This window comes from Saimiri boliviensis, chromosome 3 (assembly GCF_048565385.1).
Source record: "Saimiri boliviensis isolate mSaiBol1 chromosome 3, mSaiBol1.pri, whole genome shotgun sequence".
In the NCBI taxonomy this organism is placed as follows: domain Eukaryota; kingdom Metazoa; phylum Chordata; class Mammalia; order Primates; family Cebidae; genus Saimiri; species Saimiri boliviensis.
The window spans coordinates 180,804,894-180,828,814 of record NC_133451.1 but is presented as its reverse complement, the minus strand read 5'-3'; the positions used below and the strand labels follow the sequence as shown (position 1 = coordinate 180,828,814).

The following is a 23,921-nucleotide window of genomic DNA, read 5'->3' as shown; positions in this document are numbered from 1 at the left end:
GCTGGAGTGCAATGGCGCCATCTCAGCTCATTGCAACCTCCACCTGCCGGGTTCCAGTGATTCTCCTGCCAAGTAGCTGGGATTACAGGCATACACCACCATGCCCTGCTAATTTTTTTGCATTTAGTAGAGATGGCGTTTGATGATGTTGGCCAGGCTGGTCTCAAACTCCTGACCTCAGGCGATCCGCCCACCTCAGCCAAAGTGCTGGAATTACAGGCGTGAGCTACCGCCCTCCGCTAACCTGAGACTTTTTTTTTTTTTTTTTTTTTTTTTTTTTTTTTTTTTTGAGACTGAGTCTCTCTCTGTCACTCAGGCTGGAGTGCAGTGGCACAATCTCGGCTCAGTGCAACTTGCCCCTTAAGGATTCAAGCAATCCTCTGTCTCAGCCTCCCAAGTAGCTGGGATTACAGGCGCCCACCACTAGGCCGGGCTACTTTTTTTGTGTTTTTAGTAGAGACAGGTTTCACCGTCTTGGCCAGGCTGGTCTCGAACTCCTGACCTTGTGATCCACCCACCTCCACCATCCAAAGTGCTGGGATTACAGGCGTGATCCACTGTGCCTGGCCAACCTGAGATTTTTAAAGGACACAATCCTTTCTTGCTGAGAGTTTAAAAAAAATACAAAAAAGATGGCCGGGCACGGTGGCTCACACCTGCAATCCCAGCACTTTGGGAGGCAGAGGCGGGTGGATCACGAGGTCAAGAGATCGAGACCATCCCGGTCAACATGGTGAAACCCCGTCTCTACTAAAAATACAAAAAATTAGCTGGGCATGGTGGCGCGAGCCTGTAATCCCAGCTACTCAGGAGGCCGAGGCAGGAGAATTGCCTGAACCCGGGAGGCGGAGGTTGCGGTGAGCCGAGGTCGCGCCATTGCACTCCAGCCTGGGTAACAAGAGCGAAACTCCGTCTCAAAAAAAAAAAGGACACAGTCTTTGGAAATACAATGTGAGCCACATGTGAATTTGAAATTTTCCATTAGCCAGCTGTGTGCAGTGGCTCACACCTGTAATCCCAGGACTTTAAGAGGCTGAGGCAGTAGAATCACCTGAGGTTAGGAGTTCAACACCAGCCTGGCCAAGACTGGTCTTGAACTCCTAACCTCAGATGAAACCCCCGTCTCTAATAAAAATACAAAAATTAGCTGGGCGTGGTAGTGGGCGACTGTAATCCCAGCTACTTGGTAAACTGAAGCAGGAGAATCACTTGAACTCAGGAGGCGAAAGGTTTCAGTGAGCAGAGATACTGTCACTGCACTCCAGCCTGAGTGACAGATAGACTCCATCTCAAAAAAAAAAAAAAAAATCCAGCTGTTGCCTTTAAATAAAGAAGAAAAATTTAAAAAAAAACAACAAAAACGAGCTGGGCGCGGTGGCTCAAGCCTGTAATCCCAGCACTTTGGGAGGCCGAGGTGGGCGGATCACAAGGTCAAGAAATCAAGACCATCCTGGTCAACATGGTGAAACCCCGTCTCCATTAAAAATACAAAAAATTAGCTGGGCATGGTGGCGCGAGCCTGTAATCCCAGCTACTCGGGAGGCTGAGGCAGGAGAATTGCCTGAACCCAGGAGGCGGAGGTTGCAGTGAGCTGAGACCATGCCATTGCACTCCAGCCTGGGTAACAAGAGCGAAACTCCGTCTCGGGAAAAAAAAAAAAAAAAAAGTTTCATATAGATAATGTTGGCTGCAAAATTCTCTACATACAATTATATTTCAATGAGTGCACACGAGACCCCCTTTTTTTATATCTGTTGTTTATAGAGCCATTAGAAAACTGTGAACTAAGACTGTCATGATATCAGTCTTGATTTTTAATCTTGTGGGGAAAAAAAAAGCTGTCTACATCAAGATTGCCATTTCCTTTGAGGAGAAACTTTCCTGGTTAGCATTGTCTTAACATCTCCTATGGGTTTACAGTTGCAAGGGTTTGGATAGGACTTTCTGATTTACGAGACTATCAATCCAATGCTCAAAGTCTTGAAGGCTTGCTTCAGTGTAAATGGCAAGAAGACTCAATGTTTGTGTTCTAGATTATAAAGTGTTTTACTGTCTTCAGTAAGTAGACTATTAAAGGCTTTCTTTACCTGGTGAAAACATGCTTTGCCATAATGCATGAAAGCTTTCCTGCATTTAGTAATACTAGACTTCAGAAGCAGATAATACATGAGTTGCTTTTTGTTTGTTTGTTTTCTTTTGTTTTTTTGAGACAGACTCTCACTCTGTGGCCCAGGCTGGAGTGCAATGGCGCTATCTTGGTTCATGGCAACCTCCGCCTCCTGGGTTCAAGCGATTCTCCCTGCCTCAGCCTCCCGAGTAGCTGGGATTACAGGCGCCCACCACCACACTTGGCTACTTTTTGTGTTTGTAGTAGAGACAGAGTTTCACCATGTTGGTCAGGCTGGTTTCAAATTCCTGACCTCAAGTGATCCGCTTGCTTTGGACTCCCAAAGTCTTAGGATTACAAGCATGAGTCACCACATTTTTAATTTGATGATGCTTCCCATCTAATTCAACATATCAAATACATTTATATATCATGTTTTTATCATACTTTTAGATGCTGAATTGGCCCTCTGTAGCATCCAAAAGTTAGGGGTCAAAAAAATTTGTTTTTGAGATAGAATCTTGCTCTGTCTCCCAGGCTGCAGTGATGTGGTGAGATCTCGGCTCAAAGCAGCATCTGCCCCACAAGCTCAAGCGATTCTACTGCCTCAGCCTCCCAAGGAGCTGGGAGTACAGGCAACTACCACGCCCAGCTGATTTTTCTATTTTTAGTAGAGACAGGGTTTTGCCATGTTAGCAAGGCTGGTCTTGAACACCTGACCCCAGATGATCTGTCCACCTTGGGTTCCTAAAGTGCTGGGATTATAGACATGAGTCATAGTGCTTGACTGTGCTCTGCCTTTTTAAAAATCAAAATATAGGCCAGGTGATGGCTTATGCCTATAATCCCAACATTTCTGGAGGCCAAGGTGGGCAGATCACCTGAGGTTGGGAGTTTGAGACCAGCTTGGCAAACATGGCAAAATTCCATATCTACTAAAAATAGAAAAATCAGTTGGACGTGGTGGCATAGGCCTTTATTCTCAGCTACTTGAGAGGCTGAGACACCAGAATCTCTTGAACCCAGGAAGCTGAGTTTGCAGAGAGCTGAGATCACGCCACTGCATTTCAGCATGAAAGACAAAGCAAGACTATGTCTTAAAAAAAAAAAAAAAGAAAAGAAAAGAAAAAAGAAATCAAAAGACAGTTTCAAGATATACTCAAATATTTTGCTAAATTGTAGGAGAATGAAATGCCTTCTGGCTGGGCACTGTGGCTCACACCTGTAATCCCAGCACTTTGGGAGGCTGAGGCAGGTGGATCAACTGAGGGCAGAAGATGGAGACCAGCCTGGCCAACATGGTGAAACCCTGTGTCTACCAAAAACGCAAAAATTAGCTGGATGCAGCGGCATGCATGCGCCTGTAATTCCGGCTGCTCAGGAGGCTGAGGCTGGAGAATCGCTTGAACCCAGGAGGCTGAGGTTGCAGGGACCCGAGATCACATCACTGCACTCCAGCCTGAGGGACAGTGAGACTCACTCTCAAAAAGAAAAAGAAAAGAAAAGAAATAAATAAAATGTCTTCTGAGCAGATCTGTCTATAGTCGCTTGACATCAAGGTAAGACGTTTGTTCAGGCACACTATGTTTAGTCAGTGTTGAAAATCGTAAACAGCCCACAAATATAAAAAAAGTATTTTCGGCCAGGAGTAGTGGCTCACGCCTGTAATCAAAGCACTTTGGAGGGCAAGGCGGGTGGATCACCTGAGGTCGGGAGTTCAAGACCAGCCTGACCAACATGGTGAAACCCCGTCTTTATTTAAAAAAAAAAAAAAAAGCATTTTCATTTTTATTTATTTAGGCAGTCTCACTCTGTCATGCAGGCTGGAGTGCAGTGGCATGGCTCACTGCATCCTCAGCCTCCCAGGTGCAAATGATTCTCCTGTCTCAGCCTTCAGAGTAGCTGGGATTGCAGGTGCCAACCACCACACCCAGCTTATGTTTGTATTTTCACTAGAGATGGAGTTTTACCATGTTGGTCAGGCTGGTCTTGAACACCTGAACTCAGTGTAATGGTAGCCAAGAGAAATGAGAATAGACCCAAAGTCAGGTAAAAAAAAGTTTTATTTACCTGCCAGGCTGCTCCGTAACAGTCAGAGGAGGCATCCCTGAGCTTACAAAATCAGGGGTTTATATAGGATGAGAGGGGCATAATCTATTCATTGGTAACAGGCACAGAGATAGTTTGTTAACTTGTAACAGACCTACAGTACATCATCCTGTGACTTTTGTAATGGCAGTGTTTTTTTTTTTTTTTTTTTGAGACGGAGTTTCGCTCTTGTTACCCAGGCTGGAGTGCAATGGCGCTATCTCGGCTCACCGCAACCTCCGCCTCCTGGGTTCAGGCAATTCTCCTGCCTCAGCCTCCTGAGTAGCTGGGATTACAGGCACGTGCCACCATGCCCAACTAATTTTTTGTATTTTTAGTAGAGACGGGGTTTCACCATGTTGACCAGGATGGTCTCGATCTCTCAACCTCGTGATAAACCCGCCTCGGCCTCCCAAAGTGCTGGGATTACAGGCTTGAGCCACCGTGCCCGGCATTGTAATGGCAGTCTTTAAAAAAAAAAAGACAGAAACCAGGATTTTTTACAGATACGTGTCAAACAGAAATTTACAAGTATGGATAACCAACATGTTTTTTCTGTTCTCCCTTGAGCTGCCCAGATGGCTGTAATCAGGCTTTGCATAATTGCCACACATCTGGCAGCCTTGGTGTGGCGCCTAGGTAGGGGTTCAGGAATGCAGTTGCAGAGCAATCAGAGCTGGGAAAGGGGTCAGGCTTCACATCTTGTCCCCAACACTCAGGTGATCTGACCACCTCAGCCTCCCAAATTGCTAGGATTACAGGTGTGAGCCACCATGCCTGGCTGTCAAAAAGTTTTTTTTTTTTTTGAGACAGAGTCTCACTCTGTCACCCAGGCTGGAGTGCAGTGGTGTGATCTCGGCTCACTGCAACCTCTGCCTTTTGGGTTTAAGTGATTCTCCTGCCTTAGCCTCCCAAGTAGCTGGGACTAAAGGTGCCCACCACCATGCCTGGCTAATTTTTTGTATTTTTTTTTTTTTTCTTTTGAGACGGAGTTTCGCTCTTGTTACCCAGGCTGGAGTGCAATGGCGCGATCTCGGCTCACCGCAACCTCCGCCTCCTGGGCTCAGGCAATTCTCCTGCCTCAGCCTCCTGAGTAGCTGGGATTACAGGCCCGCGCCACCACGCCCAGCTAGTTTTTTTGTATTTTTAGTAGAGACGGGGTTTCACATGTTGGCCAGGATGGTCTCGATCTCTCGACCTCGTGATCCACCCGCCTCGGCCTCCCAAAGTGCTGGGATTACAGGCTTGAGCCACCGTGCCCGGCAATTTTTTGTATTTTTAATAGAGATAGGCTTTCATCATGTTAGCCAGGATGGTCTAGATCTTCTGACCTCCTTATCTGCCCGCCTCGGCCTCCCAAAGTGCTGGGATTACAGGGGTGAGCCAACATGCCTGGTCCAAAAAATATTTTTAACCCTTTGATGTATTTGACAGACTTCCCGATATCAAATTTCAGCTTAAAAATTGTCTTCTTTTGCTGCATGATGTGGTTTACACCTGTAATCCCAGAACTTTGGGAGGCTGAGGCAGGCGGATCACAAGGTCAGAAGTTCAAGACCAGCCTGGCCAACATAGTGAAAACCTGTCTCTACTAAAACTACAAAAAATTAGCCAGGTGTAGAGGCAGACGCCTGCAGTCCCAGATACTCAGGAGGCTGAGGCAGGAGAATCACTTGAACCCAGGCAGTGAACAGTGTTTATAGTGAGCTGAGACTGTTCAACCGCACTCTAGCATGTGCAAAACAGGGAAAGTCTATTGCAAAAAAAAAAAAAAAAAAAAAAAAAAGACCGGGCACAGTGGTTCACACCTGTAATCCCAGTACTTTGGGAAACCAAGTTGGGCAGATTATTTAAGATCAGGAGTTTAAAACCAGCCTGGCCAACATGTGAAACCTTGTCGCTACTAAAAATACAAAAATTAGCCGGGGTTGGTGGTGGGCGCTTCTACTCCCAGCTACTTGGGAGGCTGCGGCAGGAGAACAGCTTGAGCTCAGGAGGCGGAGGCTGCAGTGAGCTGAAAATTACACCACTGCACCTCTGACTTGGAGACAGAGTGAGAGTCAGTTGCAAAAAAAATAAGTTGCCTTTTGTTTTTGACCCCTAAGGTTTGGATGCTACAGAGGGCCAATGCAGCATCTAAATGTATAATAAATAAATGTATTTGATATGTTGAATTAGATGGGAAGCATTGTCAAATTAAAAATGATGTTTGGGTCAGGTGTGGTGACTCATGCCTGTTATCATAGCACTTTGGGAGGCCAAAGCAGGCAGATCACTCGCGGTAAGGAGTCCAAGACTAGCCTGACCAACGTGGCAAAACCCTGTCTCTACCAGAGAAAAAAAAATAACCAGGTGTGTTTGTGTGTGTCTGTAGTCCCAGCTACTTGGGAAGCTGAGGCGGGAGAATCACTTGAACCAGGGAGGCAAAGGCTGCAGTTAGCCGAGATTGCGCTGTTATAAGTAAAATTTTGATGCCACAAAGGGAATAGCACTCAAAGATATGTCCTCTCAGCAAGGCAGTTTATTTCTATAAAAGGGTGCAGGGCGCAAGGATGGAGCAATGATAACTGCCGCACATTTGGACAAGGCGGGACAGGGGTACTTATGCCTGACAGGGGGTCGTCCCATATTGGCTAAGGTTAGACTGCGCAAGCTAGACTAATCCCGATTGACTATTTTAAAAAGAGCATGGGTCCAAGCTGGAGTGGCAGAGTGGGTATTTTGGTGGGAAGAATGATTTAAGGGCATGTCAGATAAAGTAGCTAGGGGTTATCAGGTGAGTGGGATGAGTCAGGATGGAGCCGGGGGCTGGGGGAACAGATGTGAACTACTCATGAACCAGTGGAGAAGGTTGTTTACTGGAATTACAAGGAAGTTAAACTTTAAAATAGAGATTTAAAGAATAAGAGAGCTGAACATACTGACATACTGTTTCTTTGAAGACACACTTGGGGTTTACTACAACAGTGCCACTGCACTCAAACTTGGGCAACAGAGATAGACTCCATCTAAAAAAAAAAGTAAATAATAATACAATAAAATAATGTTGGACTTTCTTACTTTCTTTTCTTTCTTTCTTTTTTTTTTTAAAGGTGGGGTTTCACCATGATGGCCAGGCTTGCCTTGAACTCCTGACCTCAGGTGATCCACCCACCTCGGCCTCCCAAAGTGCTAGGATTACAGGCATGAGCCACCGCACCCAGCACTGTTGGAACTTCTTAACTCACATTTACATAATATACTATTAATAGTTAAAAATTGTAAGTAATTTCAAACATCTAATACATCTAAGTGTATGTTAGTTACTCATAATTATGATTATTACAATAAATTATTGTAGACTGCTGATGTAATTTTTTTTTTCTTTTTCTTTTTTTTGAGACAGAGTCTCATTCTGTTGCTTAGACTGGAGTGCAATGGCAGGATCTCTGCTCACTGCAACCTTGGCCTCCCGGATTCAAGCAATCCTCTTGCCTCAGCCTCCTGAGTAGCTGGGATTACAAGAATGTGCCACCACCCTAGGCTAGTTTTTGTATTTTAGTAGAGACTGGGTTTCACCATGGCCAGGATGGTCTTAATCTCCTAACCTCATTATCTTGCCTGCCTAGCCTCCCAAAGTGCTGGGATTACAGGCATGAGCCACTGTGCCTGGTGTGTTTCTTGTTTTTAATGTTTGGCTAGTAGGAAATTTAAAATTTACATGTGGCTCACATTTTATTTTGAAGGATTATGTACTTTTAAGAATCTTAGGTTGGGCTGGCTCATGCTTGTAATCCCAGCACTTCGAGGCCGAGGCAGGCAGATCACAAGGTCAGAAGTTTGAGACCAGCCTATCCAATATGATAAAACTCCGTTTCTGAGCCGGGTGCGGTGGCTCACGCCTGTATTCCCAGCACTTTGGGAGGCCAAGGCGGGTGGATCACAAGGTCAAGAGATCGAGACCATCGTGGTCAACATGGTGAAACCCCATCTCTACTAAAAATACAAAAAATTAGCTGGGCATGGTGGCACGCCTGTAATCCCAGCTACTCAGGAGGCTGAGGCAGGAGAATTGCCTGAACCCAGCAGGCAGAGGTTGCGGTGAGCAGAGATCGCACCATTGCACCCCAGCCTGGGTAACAAGAGTTAAACTCCGTCCCAAAAACAAAACAAAACAAAACAAAACAAAAACCCACAAAAACCTCTGTTTCTACTAAAAAACAAAAAAAATTAGCTGGGCATGGTGGCGCACGCCTGTAACCCCAGCTACTCGGGAGACTGAGGCAGGAAGGTCACTTGAACCCAGGAGGTGGAAGTTGAGGTGAGCTGACATTGTGCCACTGCACTCCAGCCTGGGTGACAAAGTGAGCCTCTGTCTAAAAAAAAAAATTCAGGTTGGCCAGGTGTAGTGGCTCATAAATGTTATCCCAGGACTTTGGGAGGCGGAGGCAGGTGAATCACAAGGTCAGGAGTTTGAGACCAGCCTGGCCAAGACAGTGAAACCCCATCTCTATTAAAAATACAAAAAGTGGCCGGGCCTGGTGATGACTGCCTGTATTCCCAGGGAGGCTGAGGCAGAGAATTGCTTGAATCCAGGAGGTGGAGGTTGCAGTGAGCTACAATAACACCACTGCACTCCACCCTGGGTGACAGAGACTCCGTATCAAAAAATAAATTAATAAAATACAATAAAGTATCAAGTTATCGGGGTGTAGTGACTCACGTCTGTAATCCCAGCACTTTGGGAGGCCAAGATGGGTGAATTACCTGAGGTCATTGTAAACTTGCTCGCTCTGAATGAAGAGACCCCCAACAGGCTTTGTGTGAGTAACATGGCTGTTTATTCACCTGGGTGCAAGTGGGCTAAGGTTGCAAATTAAGTCAGCAAAGGGTGGTGGGATAGGGGTTGGCTTTATAGGTTGTGGGAGAGGCAGTGGAAAATTACAAAAGTTAAGTTTAAGGTGGGTTTTCTGCAAGGTGGGAGGGTGTCGTAGAGTGTGGCCTCATGAGGTTGGCCAAGGTCGGTTACAAATTCTAATGGCCTTGTCAGTTGAGGCCTGAATAAAAAATAGAAGAATGTCTCAAGTTAGTTAGGCACCGCAGAGGTTGATCGGTTCTTTCAGAAACTCATCCAGGGTGTAGGTGCAGGTCACAGAGATTACCATGCCGTTCATGGGGGCGAGGTCAGACCTTACAGTCAGGAGTTGGAGACCAGCCCGGGCAACATCATCTAACCCCATCTTTACTAAAATGCAAAAAAATTAGCTGGGCATGATGGTCCATTTCTGTAATCCCTGCTACTCCGCAGAAGAATAACTGGAACCCGGGAGGCAGAGGTTGCGGTAAGCCGAGGTGGCGCCATCATACTCCAGCCTGGGCAACAGAGCAAGACTGTCGCAACGAAAACAAAACAAAACAATCTCAGGCTGCCTGCTCAATGGACCAGAAGCCAGGAAGATTATAAAAGCTGAAATCTAAAAATAATTGTTATTCTATTCTTTTCACGTGTGAGCAACCATATGTTGTATTTACAAATACAGGAGACGTTACACACAAGGCTAAAGGCAAACACCCTCTGGGGTGCTCGGGGCTCAGCCCAGGGAGGAAGTCCTGCCTCAAAAGGCTGCACCTTCAGCTGTCACTCTTTCTTAATTCAGCCATCATTTGGTCTTGTCTTCTGTCACTCAGCACCCTGGGGCGGGGCAGGGTCTTAAAGCTTCTCCAATCAGCGACGCGTCCCTGGGAACCAATCAGGCAGCAGCAGGAGCGGAAAGGGCGGCTTTGGGGATTTGGCCCGGGCTTTGTCTCTTGCCGGAGCCGAAGTTTTGGATCTGGTTTTTGCTCTTCTGTTTCCTCTGCTGCTAGAGGCGCAGTCTCTGTGGCCCTGTCACCTGCGGGTACTGGCGGTCCACAGCTAAGACGTCAGGACCTCCGGATACCTAGAAATGGTAGGAGTACTTGTTCGACCTCCCGGGAGAGGGGAAGGGGCACGCTGGAACCGGTGGGAAGCGGCTGTGGCGAACGCAGGCCTCCCCCAGGTCAGCCCCGCAGTCTGTTCCCCGGCTCTCCTTGCCCAGCTCGACCTCGGTCCCCTTCAGCAAAAAGATGGCGGCTGGGCAGGGACTGTGCCCTGGCCGGAGCCTCTCTGGGCGGTTTTGCATCCGCAGCGCCGCGTCTCTTCCAGATTCTCTCCCAGGGACAGCGGGAGGGTCATCAGGGGAGAATCCTGACTCGAGGTGCGGGTCATGAATGGGAAGATACTTGGGTTTGGTTTATGGGGTTCTCAGTTTCTCTTTTCTCCTATTAAAAATGTATGGGAATTGTTGCGAAAATACTTAAGAATTTAAACAAGGACTGGTTCAGAAATTGTAGAGCTCCCAGCTGTGGGTTGTAGTTTGTGGTCCATGGAAGAATCTTGGAGGAAAGATGCATGATAAAAATAACCAAATTCGGTGGGGGTGGGGAGCGAATAAAAAAGAAAAAAGGAACTAAGCAAACCAAATTCATTAATCAGTTAGGTCAATTTATGTAAAAAAACTTTTTTTTTTTTTTTTTAAGACGGGTTTCACCATGTTGCTCAGGCTGGTCTTGAACTCCCGACCTCAGGTGATCCGCCCGCCTTGGCCTCCAAAGTGCTTGGATTACAGGCGTGAGCTACCACGCCCGGCCCATTTATGTAGTTTTTAAATAAATTTTCACCTTGAGCGTACAAATTTCCTGGTTTTGAAATCAGAGCTTGGAAGTTTATCGTTGGTTAAGCCTGAATTTGTTTCCCCAATGTAGTAATTTCTTTAATTTTTCTTTTCTTTTTTTTTTTTTTTGAGACAGAGTTTCACTCTCGTCGCCCAGGCTGGAGTGCAGTAGCGCTCGGTTGACTGCAACCTTTGCTCCCAGGTTCAAGCGATTATCCTGCCTCAACCCTTCAGAGTAGCTGGTACTACAGGCATGCGCTACCACGTCGGGTTAATTTTTGTATTTTTAGTAGAGTCGGGGTTTCACCGTGTCGGCCAAGATGTTCTCCATCTCCTGACCTTGTGATCTGCTCACCTCCCAAAGTGTTGGGATTACAGGTGTGAGCTACAGTGCCAGGCCGACTTTAGTTTTTTTAAGTGTAAATCGCATTTTATCCATAGAGTTTAAAAGGTAAGAAAATACTTATAATACTTACAAAGGGCATAAAGGTGTGCATTTCAAAAAATAATCATGTTCTTCATTTCTTAAAAATTATTTACCTTTTTATTTCCCAAATAGGAATTTTTTTCAGGTGTATCTTTTATGACTGAGTGATTTCAAGTAGAATTCCGAGGCTGATTTTAAAATGCTACCAAGAAAAACAATAGGGAAAATCTCTCTTGCATTTTGGCTGTAGAAAATAAGTACCTTTCCGGTCAGGCACAGTAGCTCACAGCCTGTAATCCTAGCACTTTGAGAGCCCGAGGCTGGTGGATCACCGGAGGTGGGAGTTTGAGACCAGCCTGGCCAATGTGGCGAAACCCAGTCTCTACTAAAAATACTAAAACTAGCCGGGTGTGGTGGTGGGCCTCTATAATCCCAGTTACTGGGGAGGCTGAGGCAGGAGAATCGCTTGAACCCAAGGGGGCGCAGTTTGCAGTGAGCTGAGATTGTGCCACTTCACTCTAGCCTGGGTGAAAATGTGAAACTCCTTCTCAAAAAAAAAAAAAAAAATTTTCCACATGATAATTTGGTAGATAATTGGTGAGTTATGTCGTCATAAAAATATCACTTCCGGCCGGGCGCGGTGGCTCAAGCCTGTAATCCCAGCACTTTGGGAGGCCAAGGTGGGTGGATCACAAGGTCGAGAGATCGAGACCATCCTGGGCAACGTGGTGAAACCCCGTCTCTACTAAAAATACAAAAAATTAGCTGGGCATGGTGGCACGTGCCTGTAATCCCAGCAACTCAGGAGGCTGAGGCAGGAGAATTGCTTGAACCCAGGAGGCGGAGGTTGCGGTGAGCCGAGATCGCGCCATTGCACTCCAGCCTGGGTAACGAGAGCGACACTCCGTCTCAAAAACAAAACAAAACGAAAAATATCACTTCCTCTTTTTGCAGGGTAAATTTGTGACAGTGAGTATCTGTGTTCTGTATCCTGTTATCTGGACTTGTGAGTTTCATGCTAAAATTTATGAGATAAGCCGGCAGTGGCTCACACCTGTAATCTTAGCACTTTGAGAGGCCGAGGTGGGTGGGTCACCGGAGGTCAGGAGTTCAAGACCAGCCTGGCCATCATGATGAAACCCCATCTTTAAAAAAAAAAAAAAAATTTATGAGATAAAACTTAGTACCTCCTAGAAATGTTCCCATATGACTAATTGTTTACTACATGATTTTTAATGGAAAAATATAACAAGACATATATTGTCTAAAAGGAATATTTTTGCTTTTCTCATTGAGGTGTAAAATTTAAGCACCTTATAATTTTGTCCCTTTAGATGAACATTGTGTTTGAATAACATTGTTTAATTTTTCACACATGTAGTTTCGGAAACCAGCTTAAGTAACTCTGACATGGAATTCAGAGCTTGAGCCTAATACCTCCAAGCGAAGGCGAACTTCCAAAAGAAGGTTATTAACAGCCCAATTAATTGTTTTCTGAAGAGCCTCCCTTGCAGATGTCCCATCCTACTCACCCCAGCCGTGGAAGAGAAACTACAGAACGCTGTAAAGCTGGGGACCCACAGGAAAATGCAGTTAAGGTTAAGAAGGAAAAGAACTGATAGTATTTTTGTGAAGGTGAAGTTGTTGTTGTTTTGAAGCAGTTTCTAGACTGTTTAAAATAAAGCAAAGTTAGAGTTATGTAAAAAAAATAAATTCCAGCTGGGTGTGGTGGCTCATGCCTGTCATCCCAACACTTTGGGAAACCAAGGCAAGTGGATCATGAGGTCAAGGGTTCAAGACCAGCCTGGCAAACATGATAAACTTCGACTTACTAAAAATACAAAAATTAGCCAGGTGTGGTGGCACGCACCTGTAGTCCCAGCTACTTGGGAGACTGAGGCAGGAGAATTGCTTAAACCTGGGAGGCGGAGGTTGCAGTGAGCCAAGGACACACCATTGTGCTCTAGCCTGGTGACAGAGTGAGATTTCATCTCAGAAAAAAGAGAAAAAAAGACCTGGCGTGGTGGCTCACACCTTTAATCCCAGCACTTTGGAAGGCCGAGGCCGGCAGGTCAAAAGGTTGAAAGATGGAGATCATCCTGGCCAACATGGTGAAACCACGTCTCTATTAAAAATACAACAAAATAGCTGGGTGTGGTGGCACATACCAGTAATCCCAACTACTAGGGAGGCTGAAGCAGGAGAATTGCTTGAATTTGGGAGGAGGAGGTTTCAGTGAGCTGAGATCACACACCGCACTCTAGGCTGGCGACAGAATGAGACTCTGTCTCAAAAAAAAAAAAAAATTAATAATAAATAAATAAATCCCAAAGGAGCATTGCAACAGGAGTAAATACCTACTATAAGATCTGTAAAAATTATGAAGTTCAGACAGACAAGGGTCTTCTTTAATAGGAAGGAACAAACAAGATTAGAAAGAAGGTGGAAGGGAAATAGCAAATAGGAGGTGAAAAACTCAGATTCTAGATTAATATTTTACCCTGAAATCAGCATGTCCTTAAGAAGGATATAAAATGGGGTTGTATTTGGACTCAGATGGAGTGTAGCTCAATGTGCAGGAGCCTGTAGGCAGGAGATAAACTTAAGTTTGATTAAAAAGTATTTTATTTTGACCACTGAAGAAAAATTCAGCTTAATTTTTTATTTTTTTATTTTTATTTTTATTTTTGAGAGAGTCTTGCTCTGTTGCTAGGCTCCAGGCTAGAGTGCAGTGGCGTGATATCGGCTCACTGCAACATCTGCCTCTTGGGTTTAAGCAATTCTCCTGCCTCAGCCTCCCAAGTAGTTGGGGCTACAGGCATGTACCACCACTTCCAGCTAATTTTTGTATTTTACTAAAGACAGGGTTTCACCATGTTGGCCAGGATGGTCTTGATCTCTTGACCTTGTGATCCACCCGCCGTGGCCTCCAAAAGTGTTGGGATTACGGGCATGAGCCACCGCACCTGACCTCAGCTGATTTTTTAAAAATGAGAACAAAAAGAAAATGTGCAGTCTATGTGTGGCTCTGTAATAGGCAAGATAAGAGCACCAACTAAATTATAATGGAAAGCGTGTTTCTTTCCATAGACTGTTTTTGGAGAACACAAAGGATAGAGAATTTTATTAATCACAACTATTTATCAGGATTATCTATGTGCTTCATCTTCCCCCATTTTTTTCTTTGTCTCTCTCCTTCCTTCCTTCCTTCCTTCCTTCCTTCCTTCCTTCCTTCCTTCCTTCCTTCCTTCCTTCCTCCATCCCTCCCTCCCTCCCTCCCTCCCTCATTCCTCCTATCTCCTTTCTCCTTCCTCCTTTCTCCCTTCTCTCTTCTCTCTTCTCTCTTAATTTTCTCCCCCGGGTTCAAGCGATTCTTCTACCTCAGTCTCCCTAGTAGCTGAGATTATAGGTATGCACCACCATGCCTGGCTATTTTTTTGTATTTTTAGTAGAGCCAGAGTTTCTCCATGTTGGTCAGGCTGGTCTTGAACTAGTGATTTCAGGTGATTCACCTACCTTGGCCTTCCAAAATGCTGGCATTACAGGCGTGAGCCACCATGCCAGGCCAAATTTCTTACATTTGACTTTCTGTGGATTGTATTTTTTATAATACAGTGTTTTGCTGAGTTGTGTTAGTAGTTTATCAGATTATGAAACTAGAGGGAGGTTACAGGAGTCCACAGTTTTTACAGAGTAGCTCAGAAGCATAGATAGTCCTTATGGGGATTGTGACTGGGATCTGGCATTGGGACAATGTTGTGAGACTGAGCCCTGAATCAGGGTCTGCTCTGACTCTGGATGGTGTCAGAATTCAAATTCAAATGTTAGTCAATGAGTTGATGTTGGGAATGGCTTGGTGTTCAGCAAACTCTACAGATTTGGTACAAGAAAAAAGATACCACAGAGGCCTGGCTGGAATAAAACTGGTTGTCTGGGAATGGAAGTCTTTGCTCTCCTGCACATAGACTGTCACACAGCCCATTGTCTTGTGATTCCAGGTCTCCTTCCAAGGTGAGAGAGGATAAAAACTTAGAGGAAAGGAACTCTGATAGCAGACCCCCTTTCTCACAGCTGTCACCATGGAATTCCCACTCACTCACAGGCATACCCACTAGATATTAACATGTCCACACCTCTTCCAGGACTAGACACCACCCTGAGAAATTTTACAACAGCATTTTTGATTCTAGTGTTCTTTGGCAAAAACCTACAAAATGTCTACAAGTCTCCTGGCATATCCCCAGCCCTAGACACTGAATTTGCAACTGCAACCTGTTTTCCTTACCAACTGAGACTTCTTGACCACCTGTTCTTAATCTCATCTGCCTGCATAAACACAAAAATGCAACAGAGTGTACCTTCACTTGAGCTGCTATCTGTAGCACAAACCAGTTCGTTCTTCTATATTGCACTCTTTCCCACTCAATAGATTTTTTTTTTTTTTTTTTTTTTTTGAGACGGAGTTTCGCTCTTGTTGCCCAGGCTGGAGTGCAATGGCGCGATCTCGGCTCACCGCAACCTCCGCCTCCTGGGTTCAGGCAATTCTCCTGCCTCAGCCTCCTGAGTAGCTGGGATTACAGGCACACGCCACCATGCCCAGCTAATTTTTAGTATTTTTTAGTAGAGACGGGGTTTCACCATGTTGACTAGGATGGTCTCGATCTCTTGACCTCGTGATCCACCCGTCTCGGCCTCCCAAAGTGCTGGGATTACAGGCTTGAGCCACCGCGCCCGGCCTCCCACTCAATAGATTTTTATTTGTTTAACTTTCATTTTTGGCCCGGGGGTATATGTGTAGGTTTTTTTTTTTTGACAAGAGTCTTGCTCTGTGACCCAGACTAGAGTGCAGTGGCATGATCTCAGCTCACTGCAAACTCCGCCTTCTGGGTTCAAGCAGTTCTCCTGCTTCACTTCCTGAGTAGCTGGGATTACAGGCACACACAACCAAGCCCAGCTAATTTTGGTATTTTCAGTAGAGATTGGGTTTCACCATGTTGGCCAGGCTGGTGTCAAACTCCTGACCTCGTGATCCATCCACCTCAGCCTCCCAAAGTGTTGGGATTACAGGTGTGAGCCACCACTCCTGGCCATATGTAAGTTTTTTATACAGCTAAAATTGTGTCATGGGGGTATGGTGTGCAGATTATTTTGTCACTAAGGTACTAAGCATAGCACCAAACAGGTCCTTTTTCTTATCTTCTCTGTCCTCCCATTCTCCAACCTCAACTAGGCCTCAGTGTCTGTTCGTGTCTATTTTCCTGTGTTTTTTTTTTTTTGAGACGGAGTTTCGCCCTTGTTACCCAGGCTGGAGTGCAATGGCGCGATCTCGGCTCACCGCAACCTCCGCCTCCTGGGCTCAGGCAGTTCTCCTGTCTCAGCCTCCTGAGTAGCTGGGATTACAGGCACGTGCCACCATGCCCAGCTAATTTTTTGCACTTTTAGTAGAGACGGGGTTTCACCATGTTGACCAGGATGGTCTCGATCTCTCGACCTCGTGATCCACCCGCCTCGGCCTCCCAAAGTGCTGGGATTACAAGCTTGAGCCACCGCGCCCGGCTCCTGTGTTCTTATTATTCAGCTCTTACTTAGAAATTACATACATTTGGTTTTCTGCTGCAGCATTAGTTTTCTCAGAATGATTTCCAGCTTCATCCATGTTGCTTCAAAGGATATGATCTTGTGTGTATTTGTATGTTTTAATGACCACACAGTATTTTATGATATTTATATACCATATTTTATTTTATTTTTTAATTATTTTTTTAAGACAGAGTTTCGCTGTTGTTACCCAGACTGGAGTGCAATGGTGCGATCTCGGCTCACCACAACCTCCGCCTCCTGGGTTCAGGCAATTCTCCTGCCTCAGCTTCCTGAGTAGCTGGGATTACAGGTACGCGCCACCATACCCAGCTAATTTTTTGTATTTTTAGTAGAGACGGGGTTTCACCATGTTGACCAGGATGGTCTCGATCTCTTTGTGATCCACCCGCTTTGGCCTCCCAAAGTGCTGGGATTACAGGCTTGAGTCACCGCGCCCGGCCTTATGTACCGTATTTTTATTAAACCTTTTATTTTATTTTTGAAGACAGCGTCTCACTCTGTTACCCAGACTGGAGTACAGTGACATTATCTCAGATCATTGTAGCCTCAACTTATCGGGCTCAAGCAATCTTCTGCTTTAGCTCCCCAAGTAGCTGGGACTACAGGTGTACACCAGCAGGCCTGGCTAATTTTTTTTTTTTTTTTTGGTATTTTTTGTAGAAACACAGTGTTACGGCCAGGTGCGATGGCTCATGCCTATAATCCCAGGACATTGGGAGGCCGAGGAGGGTGGATCATGAGGTCAAGAGATCGAGACTATCCTGGTCAACATGGTGAAACCCCGTCTCTACTAAAAATACAAAAATTAGCTGGGCATGGTAGCACGTGCCTATAGTTCCAGCTACTCCAGAGGGTGAGGCAGGAGAATTGCTTGAACCCAGGAGGCGGAGGTTGTGGTGAGATGGCGCCATTGCACTCCAGCCTGGGTAACAAAAGCAAAACTCCGTCTCAAAAAAAAAAAAAAAAAAAAAAAAAAAGAGAGAAACAGAGTGTTGCTATGTTTCCCTGGCTGGTCTCAAACTTTTAAGCTCAGGCAATTTACCTGCCAGTCTCCCAAAGTGCTGAGATTACAGGTGTTAGCCACCATGCCCAACCATACCATATTTTCTTTATCCAGTATACGGTTGATAAACACTTAGGTTTATTCCCTGTCTTTGCTGTTGTGAATTGTACTGTAATAAAGATGCATATGTCTTTATAATAGAATAATTTTTATTTTACTCTGTATATGCCCAATTATGAGGTTGCTGGGTCAAAAGGTAATTCTCTTTTTAGTTCTGTGAGGAATTGTCACATTGCTTTTCATAATTGTTGAACTTACACTCCCACTAGCAGTGTAAACTTGCCAGGATCTGTTATCTTTGACTTTCTAATACTAGCCATTCTCACTGGTGAGAGATAATATTTCATTGTGGTTTTTCCTTGAATTTCTGTAATGATTATTGATGAGCATTTTTTATATGCTTGTTAGCCACACATATGTCTTTTAGAAAGCATTTTTATTTTACTTTTATTTATTTATTTTTTTTAAGACGGGGTTTCACCCATTTTTCTTTTTTTTAAAAGACGAGGTTTAACCATGTGGTCAGGCTAGGCTTGTACTCCCGATCTCAGGTGATCTGCGTGCCTTGGCTTCCAAAGTGCTTGGATTACAGGAGTGAGCCACCACACCCAGCCTAAAAAGCATCTTTTTCGTATTTTTTGTCTACTTTTTATTTTATGTTTTTATTGTTTATTTATTTATTTACATACTATTTTGAGATGGGGTTTCATCATATTGGCCAGGCTGGTCTTGTAACTCCTGATCTTAGGTGATCCGCCTGCCTGGGCCTCCCAAAGTCCTGGTATTACAGCCGTGAGCCACCGCCGCACCTGACCTATTTTTATTGAGGTCTTTATTTTATTTATTTAATTGCATTTTAGGTTTTGGGGTACATGTGAAGAACATGCAACATTATTGCATAGGTACACACATGGCAGTGTGATTTGTTGCCTGTCTCCCAATCACCTATATCTGGCATTTCTCCCGATGCTATCTCTCCCCAACTCCCCACCCCCTGCTGTCCCACCCCTACTTCTCCCCTACATACCACAGTGTGTGATGCTCTCCTCCCTGTGTCCATGTGATCTCATTGTTCAACACCCACCTGTGAGTGAGAACACGCGGTGTTTGATTTTCTGCTCTTGTGTCAGTTTGCTGAGAATGATGTTTTCCAGGTGCATTCATGTCTCTACAAAGGACACGAACTCATTGTTTTTGATGGTTGCCTAATATTTCATGGTGTATATGTGCCACATTTTCCCTGTCCAGTCTATCATCGATGGGCATTTGGGTTGGTTCCAGGTCTTTGCTATTGTAAACAGTGCTGCAATGAACATTCGTGTGCATGTGTCCTTATAGTAGAATGATTTATAATCCTTTGGATATATAACCAGTAATGGGATTGCTGGGTCAAATGGAATTTCTATTTTTAGGTTCTTGAGGAATTGCCACACTGTCTTCCACAATGGTTGAACTAATTTACACTCCCACCAAGAGTGTAAAAGTGTTCCTATTTCTCCAAATCCTCTCCAGCATCTGTTGTCTCCAGATTTGTTAATGATCGCCATTCTAACTGGCATGAGATGGTATCTCAATGTAGTTTTGATTCACATTTCTCTCATGACCAGTGATGATGAGCATTATTTCATGTTTGTTGGCTTCATGTATGTCTTCTTTTCTAAAGTGTCTGTTCATGTCCTTCACCCACTTTTGAATGGGCTTCTTTGTTTTTTTCTTGTAAATCTGTTTTACTTCTTTGTAGATTATGGATATCAGCCCTTTGTCAGATGGGTAGATTGCAAAAATTTTTTCCCATTCTGTTGGTTGCTGATTCACTTGAATGACTGTTTCTTTTGCTGTGCGGAAGCTGTGGAGTTTGATTAGGTCCCATTTGTCTATTTTGGCTTTTTTTGCTAATGCTTTTGGCGTTTTGGTCATGAAGTCCTTGCCTACGCCTATGTCCTGAATGGTTTTGCCTAGATTTTCTTCTAGGGTTTTTATGGTGTTGGGTCTTATGTTTAAGTCTTTAATCCATCTGGAGTTAATTTTAGTGTAAGGTGTCAGGAAGGGGTCCAGTTTCTGCTTTCTGTACATGGCTAGCCAGTTTTCCCAACATCATTTATTAAACAGGGAATTCTTTCCCCATTGCTTGTTTTTGTCAGGTTTGTCAAAGATCAGATGGTTGTAGATATGTGGTGTTGCCTCTGAGGCCTCTTCTGATCCACTGGTTTATATCTACGTTTTGGTACCTGTGCCATGCTGTTTTGATTACTGTAGACTTGTAGTATAGCTTGAAGTCTGGTAGTGTGATGCCTCAAGCTTTGTTCTTTTTGCTTAGAATTGACTTGGCTATGCAGGCCCTCTTTTGGTTCCATATGAAGTTTACGGTGTTTTTTTCCATTTCTGTGAAGAAAGTCATTGTTACCTTGATGGGGATAGCGTTGAATCTGTAAATTACTTTGGGCAGTATGGCCATTTTCACGATACTGATTCTTCCTAACCATGAGCATGGAATGTTTCTCCATGTGTTTGTGTCCTGTGTTATTTCGTTGAGCAGTGGTTTGTAGTTCTCCTTGAAGAGGTCCTTTACGTTCCTTGTTAGTTGTATTCCTAGGTATTTTATTCTCTTTGTAGCAATTGTGAATGGCAGTTCATTCTTGATTTGGCTCTCTTTAAGTCTGTTATTGGTGTATAGGAATACTTGTGATTTTTGCACATTGATTTTGTATCCTGAGACTTTGCTGAAGTTGCTTTTCAGTTTCAGGAGATTTTGGGCTGAGACGATGGGGTCTTCTAGATATACAATCATGTCGTCTGCAAACAGAGACAGTTTGAGTTCCTCCTTTCCTATTTGAATACCCTTTATTTTGTTTTCTTGCCTGATTGCTCTGGCTAGAACTTCCAATACTATATTGAATAGGAGTGGTGAGGGAGGGGCATCCTTGTCTAGTGCCAGATTTCAAAGGGAATGCTTCCAGTTTTTGCCCATTCAGTATGATATTGGCTGTTGGTTTGTTGTAAATAGCTTTTATTTTTTTTGACATACGTTCTGTCAATACCTAGTTTATTGAGGGTTTTTAGCATGAAAGGCTGTTGAATTTTGTCAAAGGTCTTCTCTGCATCTATTGAGATAATCATGTGGTTTTTGTCTTTGGTTCTGTTTATGTGGTGAATTATGTTTATAGACTTGCTTATGTTGAACCAGCCTTGCATCCCTGGGATGAACCCTACTTGATCATGGTTGATAAGCTTTTTGATATGCTGTTGCAATCGGCTTGCCAGTATTTTATTGAAGATTTTTGTATCTATGTTCATCATGGATATTGGCCTGAAGTTTTCTTTTCTTGTTGAGTCTCTGCTGGGTTTTGGTATCAGGATGATGTTTGTCTCATAAAATGATTTGGGAAGGATTCCCTCTTTTTGGATTATTTGAAATAGTTTCAGAAGGAATGGCACCAGCTCCTCTTTGTATGTCTGGTAGAATTCGGCTGTGAACCCATCTGGACCTGGGCATTTTTGGGTGGTAGGCTTTTAATTGCTGCTTCAACTTCTGCCCTTTATTGTCATCTATTCAGGGTTTCGACTTCTTCCTGGTTTAGACTTGGGAGGATGCAAGTATCCAGGAATTTATCCATTTCTTCCAGGTTTACTAGTTTATGTGCATAGAGTTGTTTTTAGTAATCTTTGATGATGGCTTGTATTTCTTTGGAATCTGTGGTGATATATCCTTTATTGATTTTTATTGCATCTGTTTGATTATTCTCTGTTTTCTTCTTCTTTTTTTTTTTTTTTTACATCTGGCTAGTGGTCTATTTTGTTGATCTTTTCAAAAAACCAGCCTCTGGATATATTGATTTTTTTGAAGGATTTTTTTTGTTTCTCTGTCTCCTTTAATTCTGCTTTGATCTTAGTTATATTTTGTCTTCTGCTAGGTTTTGAGGTTTTTTGGTCTTGCTCCTCTAGCTCTTTCAATTTTGATGATAGAGTGTCAATTTTAGATCGCTCCTTGCTTCTCATGTGGGCATTTATTGCTGTATGTTTTCCTCTAGACACTGCTTTAAATGTGTCACAGAGACTTGGTATGTTGTGTCTTCATTCTTGTTGGCTTCAAAGAACATCTTCCTTTCTGCCTTCATTTCATTGCTTATCCAGTCAACATTCAAGAGCCAGTTGTTGAGTTTCTATGAAGCTGTGTGGTTCTGAGTTAGTTTCTGAATTCTGAGTTGAAATTTGATTGCACTGTGGTCTGAGAGACTGTGTTGTCATTTTTATTCTTTTGCATTTGCTGAGGAGTGATTTACTTCCAATTATGTGGTCAATTTTAGAGTACGTGTGATGTGTTGCTGAGAAGAATGTATATTCTGTGCATTTGGGGTGGAGAGTTCTGTAAATGTCTATTAGGTTCCAGGTCTGAATTCAAGTCCTGGATATCCTTGTTAATTTTCTGTCTCATTGATCTGTCTAATATTGACAATGGGGTTCTCCCACTATTATTGTGTTGGAGTCTAGTCTCTTTGTAAGTCATTAAGAACTTGCTTTATGTATCTGGGTGCTGTTGTATTGGGTGCGTATATATTTAGGATCATTAGCTCTTGTTGCATTGATCCTTTTACCATTATGTAATGTCCTTCTTTGTCTCTTTTGATCTTTGTTGGTTTGAAGTCTATTTTTTCAGAGATGAGAATTGCAACTCCTGCTTTTTTTTTGCTTGGCAAATCTTCCTCTATCCCTTTATTTTGAACCTTTGTGTATCCTTTCATGTGAGATAGGTTTCCTGGATACAGCACACTGATGGGTTTTGGCTTTTTATTCAATTTGCCAGTCTGTGTCTTTTGATTGGGGCATTTAGCCCATTTACATTTATGATTAATATTGTTATGTGTGAGTTTGATCCTGCCATTTTGATAGTAGCTGGTTGTTTTGCTCATTAGTTGATGCAGTTTCTTCATTGTGTTGATGCTTTCTATGATTTGGTATGTTTTTGAAGTGGCTGGTACTGGTTATTTCTTTCTATGTTTAGTGCTTCTTTCAGTAGCTCTTGTAAAGCAGGCCTGGTAAGGATGAAATCTCTGAGTAATTGCTTGTTCATAAAGGATTTTATTTCTCCTTCACTTATGAAGCTTAGTTTGGCCGGATGTGAAATTCTGGATTGAAAGTTCTTTTCTTGAAGGATGTTGAATATTAGCCCCCACTCTCTTCTGGCTTGTAGGGTTTCTTCTGAGAGATCTGCTATGAGTCTGATGGGCTTCCCTTTGTCAATAACCCGACCTTTCTTTCTGGCTGCCCTTAGCATTTTCTCTTTCATTTCAACCCTGGTGAATCTGACGATTATGTGCCTTGGTGTTGCTCTTCTTGAGGAATATCTTTGTGGTGTTCTCTGTATTTCCTGGACTTGAATATTGGCCTGCCTTGCTAGGTTGGGGAAGTTTTCCTGGATAATATCCTGAAGCATGTTTTCCAGCTTGGATTCATTCTGTCTGTCACATTCATGTACACTCATGAAACGTAGATTAGGTCTTTTCACATAGTCCCATATTTCTTGGAGACTTTGTTCATTCCTTTTTACCCTTTTTTCTCTAATCTTGCTTTCTCATTTTATTTCATTGAGTTGATCTTTGACCTCCTTTCCTCAGCTTGGACAATTCAGCTGTTGAAACTTGTGTATGCTTTGTGCAGTTCTTGTGTTTTTCAGCTCAGTCACTTCTCTTGTATTCCTCTCTAAGCTGTTTATTTTCGTTAGCATTTCATCACATCTTTTTTCAAGGTAATTAGTTTCGTTGCATTAGGTTAGAACATGTTCTTTTAGCTCAGAGAATTTTCATATTTCCCACCTTCTGAAGCCTGTTTTTGTCAATTCATCAGACTCATTCTCCATCCAGCCTTGTTCCCTTGCTGTTCAAGAGATGTGATTCCTTGTGGGAGGAGAGGCGTTCTGGTTTTGGGTGTTTTCACCCATTTTGCATTGTCTTATTCCTATCTTTGTGG

At 43.7% G+C, this 23,921-nt stretch overlaps 1 protein-coding gene across 1 annotated transcript in view; it reads left to right on the top strand.

Moving 5' to 3' along the window:
• The first annotated feature begins 9,966 nt into the window (after positions 1-9,966).
• Positions 9,967-23,921, top strand: part of LOC101045676 (uncharacterized) — a 41,338-nt gene continuing 27,383 nt past the window's right edge. Inside the window, 1 exon segment of the mRNA XM_074397011.1 lies at positions 9,967-10,122. The gene's annotated coding sequence lies outside the window, so the exon portion shown is untranslated.